Source organism: Podarcis melisellensis (genome assembly GCF_964234715.1).
Source record: "Podarcis melisellensis genome assembly, chromosome: 5".
In the NCBI taxonomy this organism is placed as follows: Eukaryota; Metazoa; Chordata; class Lepidosauria; order Squamata; family Lacertidae; genus Podarcis; species Podarcis melisellensis.
In genome coordinates this window covers 48,955,296-48,966,796 of record NC_138537.1, presented here as the reverse complement: position 1 = coordinate 48,966,796, position 11,501 = coordinate 48,955,296, and the positions used below count along the sequence as shown (strand labels likewise).

Below are 11,501 nucleotides of genomic sequence, written 5' to 3'. Positions count from 1 at the left end.
CACTTAATTGGGCAATGGGCCTGCTTAAACCACACTTGTGAAATGGTGTTGCTTATTTCACAATAAAGAAACCAGACACAGCGCTAGTGTTTGGTATCTTTGGGAAGCTGCCAGAACTGCAACACTAGTAACTAGTATCCCTTTAAAAAGGGTTCTCTCAGTCACAGTGGGACATTCGATCTAGCTGCCATTTTCAATCCACTGTGGGAATGTCAACAGTTGCCTCCCTAGTCATGAGCTGCTACCTGCTGCCTCTGCTAGGCAAGCCCACCAGGGTTGACCTGACAGTGCTTTGCCCAGCCCCCATATTACCCCCCGCCAGCCGAAAGTCATACTTCGCCTGTTTCATAAACCAACAAACTGCAGATGCAGCCCACAAAAGGTTACGTATGTTTTCTATAACGAACCTCCAACTTTCAAGAAAACCTTGCAAGGGGGTGGGCTTTTTTGTTTTTTTTGTAGGGCGGGGGTTGTTGCAAAAGCAAGATGAATGTTTATCCACAGACTCTGGGCCCCTGTTCAGCAAATGCTTCAGCCAGATTCCTCCTCAACTATTTAGGAGGCATAAGCTACTCTGAGCAGGTTGCATGTGTGTGTTTAGGCCAAGTAGCTCTTGCACTAGACTAGGGAACCTTAAAACTAAATAATAAAGACAGAGCAAGAAAAAGGCTTCTTACCTCCTTTTCTAATTTGAAAACAACTCATTGATTTTTAATCCTTTCTAGAGATGTATTGTGTAGATGCTGCTCTCTTCTGGCTGCCTCTACAATCTTTAGTATGCAAAGTCTTGTTTTAAAAGGTGGAAAGACAAGCTGTGGGAAATAAAGAAGAGACTCTTAAAAAACCCTTGGCAATATAGCAAGTCCATCTCTGACGGTCACAATGCCCAGAAGTGGACTTTGCTCTAGAGTTCTGAATCTCATTCTTGTATTTCAGCTGACATTTCAGGATGTTATGGAAGATGAAGTAGAGAAAATTGCTTTTTTGGGGGAGACTATTTTTATGCACAAAACTCTCATCCAAACATTTGAATCAAAGAAAAGGGCTCTTTATATAACATTTAACCAGAGATAACCAGATAAGCAAAGCGGGAAAGCAGGCACAAGGCATGCCATTGGATCTGGGGGTGTGTACAACTGCCTCTTTTGAGCTTTTGCTGTCTTGTCTCTGGCGTGCTCCCAAAGAATGTATTTAGGGATGGCCACAAAACATCTCCAGGGATGTTCCTGTAATCGTAGCGTGGAAATGCTTGTGAAGGAAGAAAGGGGTGTATTTACCTGGGATCATAAAAGCCATGTTGGGTCAGTCCAAAAATCCACCAAGTCTCAGGGAGCTCAGAGGCAGGGTAGGAAGCAGACAGACCTGCCATATTGTTTCACCCCTCCCTTGCTCCGCAAGTAACTGGTGTTCAGTAACTATATCTACTGTAGCTAGCATGTCTAATATCCACTGAATGAATCGTTCTCTGTGAATTTGTCTTATCCCCTTTTAAAACCATCTGAGCTGGTGTCTGTAACTACATCTTTTGGCTTTGAATTCCATACGCTTATTATATGTCAAGGCATACTTGCTTTTGCCTGTTCTGCTTCCAGTGAATCCATTTTTATTGGGTACAGATTGGTCTACTAAGAGCTTAAAGACAGGCATTCCTTAACTTGCTCAACGTTTGAAGCTTCTCTTTTCTCCCAATAAGGTTGGACTTCCAAAGGGCTCACTACTGAACCAAAGTAGTGGGAGAATCTCTGCACTTGTACTCCCCTGGCCAAGTGGCCTTGGCCAGTGCTCCTTGTGTCATATCTATACAGTGGCTTCGATATCAAATATCAATACACCAAGTAGTCAGTTGTGCCGGTTGGTCTTAGGAAACACATATATGTGGTGGTGGGGAGCGGCGGCATTTAGCATGACCTTCCCATTAAGTCCAGCAGCACTCACACATTGTATGGCTATGAACAGAAATCAACTAATGCACTTTTCTTAAAGTGACCTGGCACACTTGAAATGTCCTCAGATTCACCTCATCTTCATTGAAGCTGGAATGGGGATGCACCCCCATCATGTGGAGCCTATTGGCCAATTGGGTTGGTGGCAGTGCTCAACTATATAAGACTGCCCTACTCAGCCTCTGTGGAGCTTCATACAGCCAGGTGACCTGTCCTGCATTTACAGTTTAGTGTTAGCTATGAGTTGCTATGTTTATTTGGCTAATTGGGCTTGTTTGGTTTGGCAGCAAGTTCTGGCAGGAATTATGAATCATGGATGCTCCTGGCAAGCATCTTGAGGCACCTTGTATGGTGAAGGACCAGTCTTCAGCCTTCCCTTCATTGCCAATGGGCTTGAGGGGATGGCAGGGAGGTATGGTTCTTAGGGGACTATAAGCTCCCCCCCCCAATGAGTAATGACCAATGCTGGAGGGATTGGAGCATGTTGGCATGTTTTACCTCATGCAGGCGATGACAGGCATGAATCAAATGTATGTCAGAGCCAGGAGCCAGGGTAGATTTGCCTATTAACATGGTTGTTTGCACTTAATTCCAATTGGTGTTGCTCACTGTTTGTTGCAGAGTGTTATAATTTAGTACTGGATTAAAGCTAACTTTATTATGTTTGTGTGTGAGGGGGGGTGTCTTCCTCACATTAAACTATTGATTTTGCTTGCAAAAGTTAGGTTGAGATACGAACATAGGTCTGAGTTCTCAACAGCATGGTGGTGGTGTTTTAGGACAACCCTGAACGTGTAGAAAAGGCGAGTTAAAGAAATAACATGAAGAAAATCTGCACTCCAATATTACATATGTAGCACAATTAAGTTGACAACAATCCAGGATTCAAGAAACTTTCAAACTTGCTTGCTTCCAATTAGAGTAGCAAAATAAAGGGAAATTTAAACCATTGGTCAAACAGGAGTCATCTATGAGTGTCCTTGGTAATTTCCAAGGTTGTTGATTTCAGTGAGAATTGTGCCTGGATAACACTAAAAAATGACTCCTGGATTTGAGCTTGTGAAAATGGGAGCCATCTAGTGACATTTTCTTTGTAGCGGGGTCTCTTTTTATGTAGAGGAAAAATTAATTCTATGTGCAGAGAAGCAGCCTTAACAACATACTCTCAGTGTACCTATTTCATAGGCATGGTACCTATTTTTAAGTGGTGTTTACAAATTGCTGATATATACTGAATTGTAGGTTTACCTGCCAGATGCACCTATTTTGACTGGCACAATGCTGACATGTTTGAGAACAGAATGTCACAACTTGCTAATCGGAACTGATTTTTGAAATTCACAAAACCTATTTGAGAGCAAAATGTGTTGTGACAATTAAAATGCTCTAATGTCATATCTAAATGTGAGAATGAGTCTTATTTATTATATTTATACCTTGTTTTTCAACCAAAATTGGCTCCCAAGGCACCTTCGAAAGATTTGAAAACAGATTTAAACAGAACACTAAAACTTCAATAAAAAACAGACTATCTGCAGCAACTGAACAAGTGAAACACAAACCAGTTCCAATAGGTGCCATCATCAGCAGTGCCAAATTATCACCAAAAGCCTTTTTAGAGGAGTTTTTGAAGCCTCCTCCTAAAACCTTGGAGCTAGGCAGGTTCCTAGGATCAGAGCTTCAGAGGAGCTCTGAAATACTCACTTGCCAAATTTCAGATGCCGGGGACTTGTGGCAGGGCCACTCCTGATGATCTCATGGTGTGGAGGCACATTTGATAAGATGATGATGATAATAATTAATAATAATAATTTATTTATACCCCACCCATCTGGCTGGGTTTCCCCAGCCACTCTGGACAGCTTCCAACAGAATATTAAAATACAACAGTCTATTAAACATTCCCTAAATAGAGCTGCCTTCAGGTGTCTTCTAAAAGATGTAGTCTCACACACATTTGAAACCCACAGCATTTAGTCCTTGAGCCCGGAGATAACCCAGGCAACTGGATGGCAGTTGGTGTTGCATGATCCCTGAGGCCAAGGCCTGTCAACAAACCTAGCTGCTATATTCTGCACAAAATGCAATTTCTGCATGCGCTTCAGAGGCAGTCCTTACATAAATGCATTACTAGTCCAGCCTAGAGGTTCCCAAAGCAAGTATCACCATGGCACAGAAGCTCATATGTCAACATTTATGTAGGTTGAACAACCAGATACTAAAGAGGTGGTTCACCAAACTGGTTTCCTTACTATCACATTGTGATTAACCTAGGTCATTAACCAAGAATAAGTGTGATTATTTTCCTATTTCAAATAGTGGTTATTTACTGTTTAATCCCTATGTTGAAGCATTTAAAAGTGATGCAGGTTACACTTTATTCTAGCCAAAGTGTGAGAGTCCACAGTGTTTTTTGATGTTGCTTATCAGTTCAATGGGGTTAAGCCAGACTCCCACTAGGACCATGTATCTAAAAGAACACCCTGAACGCAATATTTTTGGGTCAAGAAATAGGATGCTGTTTATCTACAAGTTTTCCAGAACTAAAATAAAATAAAACACCCGTGTTGGCTTTTCTGTAAATATATAGGATTGTGAGAAGGTCTTGTTCATATGGCAATACTAGGCTTCATGTCTGGTTTTTAACTCTGTGTTACCTTGCTAACAAACCACATTGCCTCCTCAGTCATCTTTCAGCATCTGGGGATAAGGGCTGTTTCATCCATGGTCATTTCTCTTGCAACATTGCCTGCTGGTGACAGCTCTCTTTGCTGAAAGGTACTGCCTCCACCCCTTACCAAACACACCCATAATTTATTCAGCTAAACAACTGCGCTAGCTAGAATTAGAGCCAGCAGAATGGGACTTCCCTCCTCTCCTCCTGTCCCCAAATCTGCTCCAGAGGGTTGGGGAAAATCCCAGAATAGATGCTCCAACAAGAATTTATTGATATGTATAGACTGATTTCACTAAGTTAAGCTAAGCAGATATATAAGATTGAATGTTTAATTATTAAGATACAAAATTACAATCTCAATAATAAAGTTACAAAATAATAATAAGGAAGTCACGCAGGGTTGGAAGGAAGACACAGGGCAAGAAATAAGAAATGGATAAATGTTGGTACATAATGAAATATGAAAATGTGAATTTACGAATATATTATGTATTATTATGTAAAGATTTCATATATGTATTGCAACATTAATAATAAATAAATAAATGAAGGGGGGGAATATATCCCAGAATAGATTTAGGGGGCATCTAGGGGGAGGGGAGGGAAATAGCATGCTATCATGCAAGGAGAAATCGTTGTGCTAATGGAATGGCTTGCTTCACGCTATGCTCAATTTGGACAGTCAACATATATTACACATACATTAATACCCAAATAAACCACTCCATGTATTCTCTCTCCATGCGTGCACTTGATTAAACATATCAAAATAGACATGATATGGGAATTTCAAGAAGAAAGAAGAAGGAACGTCAGGGTTCAAAGGTCGTATGTCACTGAATGCCAGTTGCTGAGGAGCAAGGAAGGAGAATTATTACCCTCACGTTCTGCTTCTGGGCTTTTCCAGAGGCACCTGGTTGGCGGCTGCAGGAGACAGGTTGCTAGACTAGATAGGTCTGTGGTCAGATCCAGCAGAGCTCTTCTTAGATTTGTAATCTCCCATGGTTTGTTTTTTAAAGTTCAAAGTAGCTATGGTGTGGCCTTTGGATTAGGAATGCCAAATTACTGTTTGCCCTGTGGGCACAAAACACACAGATACTCACATTTACCAGCTCTTCCTTCTCTTTCCTCTCTTTCTTTTGCTTCTTCCTCTTCTTCTCCCTTGGCACTAAAAATATGTGGAAATGGATGGTCACAGAACATGGCTGAGGCAAGGTATCCAGAGGATATGCCTGTATACCTTGGCTTACCTGCTAAAGAATAGATATGGGGCACGAAAAATAACACAGGATCAACACAATTTATTATTTATCAAGCACCTAATATGCACTAGGTGCTGTCCAGAAATAAAAAGCAAGTCCCTGCCCACAGGCTCACAATCTGAAAAGAACAAAACCCAGTACCGCTGCTCTTAAGTGTTGGACTCAAAGTTCACAGTTGAATGGGCACAGGGAGTACCTGAATTGAAGTGGCAAAATCAATTGGGGAGACTTTTCCATTGCCCACTTTAAACAGCTCTGTGTAGTTTCCCATTTGATGGCCCCACACTTATGCTGCCATTTACGTCTCGATACTTCTATGGATTTTAAGTTTAAAATTTGAAGTGTGAATCGGCCTTTAGTAATAGAAAGAGAGAAACGTAGGGAGAAAGTTTGCTTGTTTGTGTTTGTTTGTTTGTGTGTGTGTGTGTGTGTGTGTAAGTGAGACTGAACAGTACAGATTGAGAGCAGACTGCCCTCTCTGGATTGGCTTCCTATTAAATTCATTTGGGATGAGCTAGAGATAGAAGCAGCAGATCCCTCTCGTGCTCAGCTGTTACAGCCATACCTCAGGAAAAGTCCAAAGAACTATCAATGGACTTTCTTGAGCAACAGATCAATACTGTGCTTCATATCAGCCAAGCTGTTATTCACGCCAAAGGCAGTTGTTTGGATGAAGGGAATGACTGAGTGCACAAGTTCACTGTATCATAGTCTACAGGTTTTTTAACTCCTCTAGATGCCTTCATTATTTATATGCAACAAATACAACAGCTTCAGCTGCTGTAGTGGTTTTCTCTCAACATTTGCGGTAAGAGATATACTTTGTTTAGCTCTGTAGGGCCTGGACACATTTAATGTGCTTGTACCTGTAAGTTAATGAGTCATACATGTGTACAGAAATTACTTAACAAAAGCATCAGTCAATTTAATCAGTCAGCATACAGCACAGTTTTATTATTTCTAGAGCTCTGAGAAGTTTGTGTATGTTTGCATGTACAGAGTGCATATGTGAATTCAACTTGGCAACACATGAATACAGATATCGCTTAGAAGAGACAGCTAACAGGGATATTAATGAGTGTTATATTTATTTATTTGTTCATTTATTTATAGGGCTTATTACAATCCCTTCATCCAAAATTCCCAGGGTGGGTTAAATAAAAATTATATATAACTTTGTAACCACAATGTTAACAAAAAGGACAGTGGGATATCAAAGCAGCAGATACAACTAAGTCATCATCTCACCTGACCCTTCCAAAAATCTGGAGGAATAGATACAGCTGACGAAAGCAGTATAAAGTCAGTACAATAGGCACCTTGGAGGGGTATTTGAAAGGCTCGGGGCTACCATCGAAAAGGCCCTCCCACAGTGCAAAACATCCCCACTGCTGATCAAGAACAATAGTTGCGCAGTGACCACATCCTGCTTGACTGTGTGAGGCTTCCATTCATAAGAATGCAGAACTGACAAGGTCATGATCCACATTAGCAAGAAATACAAACGAGTGCATGAGAGAAATTGGCTGGGTGTGTGTGCAGGAACACTGTCTTTCTCCATATTCTGGTGCTCACCCTTTCGGCATGGCCGCTACCAACTTCCATGGGTGTGTCTGCAGGAAGACCAATGGTGACAGTTGCCACCCCGGGATGACCCCCAGATTCCCAGTGTGTTCATTTTTAGCATTTGTAGAACCCGAGATATGAGGCAAAATATGCAGTTAAGTAGTGCATGACAACTTTTGAGCCCAATGTAATCTAGTGTAGTGGCCTGTTGGCGAGGGTGTTTTAGGGAACTGCAATATGGGAACTGTGAAGTTGTTTGCAGTACCAGTGCAATTAATTAAAGATTGCAGGGGGTCAAGGGAGACACAGACAGAACTGAGGGTTTCAGCAGCAGCAGAGGGTTCCCCCAGTCACTCTGGGCGGCTCCCAACAGAATATTAAAAACACATCAAACATTAAAAACTTCCCTAAACAGGGCTGCCTTCAGATGTCTTCTAAAAGTCAGATATTTGTTTATTTCCTTGGCATCTGATGGGAGGGCGTTCCACAGAGCAGGCACCACTACCGAGAAGGCCCTCTGTCTGGTTCCTTGTAACCTCACTTCTCGCAGTGAGGGAACCACCAGAAGGCTCTTGGGGCTAGACCTCAGTGTCTGGGCAGAATGATGGGGGTTGAGATGCTCCTTCAGGTATAATGGCTAAGGCTGTTTAGGGCTTTAGTGAGTGGAAAGACATGGCCTTGAAACCATACCGTGGGCAGCAGTCCTTGCCATTGAGAAACTATGAAGGCATAAGACTTGGAACACAACTTTCTCAGAAGATCTGCCTAGTGTTCTGAACCTCAGCATACCTGGCAGCAAGTCTCCACTGGTGCATACGGTCCCAAAAAGGAACAGTCCCATAGAGCTCCTGAAGCAGTCAAGTTGAGGCCTTGCATGTTGATTGCAGCTTCTGGGCTTGATGAGGCAGTAACCCTCACCAGCTGTGAGCCTACTGGAGCTGAGGAATCACACAGCTTCTTCCCAGAGCTAATGAGCCACAGCTGGTCATCTAGGTTGTGAGCCCTTGCCTGCCTCCTAAAGCACTCCTCCCACTTCTCCCCACGCATCAGAGCTTGCCATGTTCAAGTACAGGCTTCTTCAACCTCAGCCCTCCAGATGTTTTTGGCCTGCAACTCCCATGGGAAGGACCAGTGAACAGGGATGATGGGAACTGTAGTCTCAAAACATCTGGAGGGCTGAGGTTGAGGAAGCCTGTTCAAGTAGATGGAGGCCCCTCTGGCTCTGGGTCCTGCTCCTCTGGCTCCTGTGCACTGACCCCCATCCTCTCGCTGTCCTCTGTCACCCCACGAGTACTTTCTATGCTCCCAACCTCCCCTTCTCCATCACCAGCTTCCCTTGGTGTGTACCAGTTGTGGCTACACCCCTCACTGGGATCCCCTTCCCCATTGTCCTGCCAGTTCATGACACCTAGATCTGCTACAATCCAGTTATGAGATCAACCAGAGTGTAGTCCTCTCTTCCAATGCCAGGTATGTTTGTTTATTTGGAAAGCCCCTTTCTCCTATTTTATTTATTGCAGGGGCCCATCTCTCCTCCTGCCTCAATGTGTAGTGAAACAAAATGTGTGATACAACGTATTTGTATCCTGCCCCAATCCACACAGCAGGCATCCCATTAAATGAAGGATGTGAAATGCTGAGCATACAGATGTCCTTTCGTTTATTTATTACTTGTTACTAAGGAAAGAGGAGAAAAACGTTATTTTCCATGACACCCATGTACCTCCAGCAAAGTCTGTTTCCAGCCTGAAAGTTCACCAGTGCAGAGGACAGATATGGCCTGGCCACCGTTATCAATGCACTGTCAACCTCTAGGTCAGGGGCATGGCCTCATCGGTAACTTTCTAGGGGCTACATGATGGGCAGTACCAAGGGGAAAGTGGGTGGAGCAACATTTGCAGCTCTTCACCTTTATACAGTCGGCGGAAGTCAGAGGTAGTTCTACATGCACACCTCTTCCTACAGGCAAGTGAGAGGTAGTTTTGCGGTTCAAGAATACATTTCTGGAAGGCAAAAACATTTGAGGATGGTGTGGAGTGAGGTTGGTAAGGTATGGGGAGAGTACCAATGTCCAGACCAAGAAACCAGAAGCATTTGGGCCCCAGGCCTGAGGTTCCCCACTAACACTGTAGGTAAAACTACTGCAATGTGTTGCATGTGCCATTGCCTCTGGAGACTTCTTGGAAATGAACCTATACAACATAGTTTGTCAGTTCTCTGATCCATAAATTTCTTTGGGGCCTAAGTTACTAAACGATAGCTGCTTGGCACATGAGCCTGCTTGGACATTGAATTCATTATTTGAGATCTTCATCTGGGTCTCACAAGGAGGTCAGAGAAAGACCCCTTTTTGTTCCGGTACCCCATGCTCCCCTGATGCTAACTGCAATGCCATCCCAGCACTTGGCAAAGGCATTTTTGAAATTCACTCAGGTATAATACAGCCTTGAGTGCTTTGTGTCACTTAATTGCCACAACAGACTTACTGAAGGCTGGCGCCCAGAGTTTAAATAAATAAATAAATCCTGAAGTGGCAATTATACATTTTGGCCCACAGAGCTGTGAAAAGCCACCATGACTTTGGGTCACTACAAGAGTGAACCCCCTCTCCTTATGCTCCTTATGGCTGAACAGAGGGATGTGTGCCGCTGTCCCAGGTGGAGGTGGGGGGAGATGTGGGACAGTTTGGGACTGGAAGGCTGACCACTTCTCTGGTACAGCATAGGATCTGGTGGCTGATGACTAGGGTGAGAGGCTAATACCTTGGCCATAGATGGCCATTGATGAGATTTTTATTGGGGTTGATGGAGCCTAGATTAGATTTGGTCTCAGCCTCAGATTGCCGGTGTTGTAGTATATGGACCAAGAGAATTTTGGAGACTGGTAATTCTTGTGAGTGTGCATGGGTATAAGGGTAGTGGAATGTGTGTGGATGTAGGTTGATAGAGGGTCATGTGTGTAGGTGGGTAGGCATTTTTGTGGGTATTGAGTGTGTGGAACTCTGTTTCAGGGATTTTGATTTCTTTCTCTTTTATGTATGTTATTTAATTCTTAATGCTTTATATATCATATGTAACTCCATTGGTTTTATTTTGTAAACAGCTTTGAATTTTTTTCTGATGAAAAGTAGTACATAGCTAACTTAATAAATTCAACCAAATTTGTTCTCTTGTCTCTATTGGGCACCTTTTCTTTTTTAATTCCTATGACTTTTAAAAAGCCATGGGTGGAGGGGGGAGGTCTGGTGTAAGATGCACCGTAAGGGAAAAGAACCACGTGCCCCCACTGTCCTATGCTAGAAGAATCCTGGCAAACACAGAAACTACTCTGAAAGCATGTAATCAGTTAAAGCTTGTAAGCATTTAAACACCATTTGAGGGCTGGGCAAGGGGAGTGATGAAAGAGAAGCCTTCATAGAAAGAAAAGGGTATGCATGATGCATAGCCTCATGGATGCATCTAAAAAGCCGTTCAATTGGCTGTACGTGTCCAGGATGTTTTGGACTAGCCTTTCAGGAAGCACAACCTCCAAAGCTGCATGGACAAAACACTTTTAAAATTCCACTGGGCAAGCAAGCCTCAAGTAGCTTGTTCGATTGTGGCCCTTAACTCCAAATATACTTTGACTGAAATGCATTTCCAAAGAGAATATCCAAATTATTATGCATGGAAAGACTGTTTTTACCATGAAACTGCTGAGTGGGACGGCAGATTTTTGCCCCTTGCTCTCCCCTCACCACTGCGTTCCCTTCACCACAGCATCCTCTTTTCCCAAATGCTTTCTACCAAAGCCTTGAAAAAGCTGTCTCAAACAGGGACAATATTCAGAGTTCTAGAGCATCTCAGCTGCCGCCCATGAAGAGCTGTGGAACTGGTGTGGTTGAATAGCTGGAGGGTACACGGAAAAAAACCAGCAGTGTGTCTCCATACAGGGTCATGAGGTACACATGATATATTTGCTGATTCCAGAAGGATGAAGGCTGATAATTATGAGTGATTCCCATGTCACTCACTGGTGTATCTGCTGAAAGAACTGCGATTGGACCACTGGCAC

General features: G+C 43.1%; 1 long non-coding RNA gene across 1 annotated transcript; it reads right to left on the bottom strand.

The window, feature by feature from the left end:
• Positions 1–676: 676 nt before the first annotated feature.
• Positions 677–11,501, bottom strand: LOC309370406. Its single transcript, XR_014168541.1, has 3 exons — positions 11,133–11,501; positions 5,724–5,788; positions 677–812 (listed from the first exon to the last, which is right to left on the bottom strand). It is a non-coding gene; the product is annotated as an uncharacterized lncRNA (long non-coding RNA).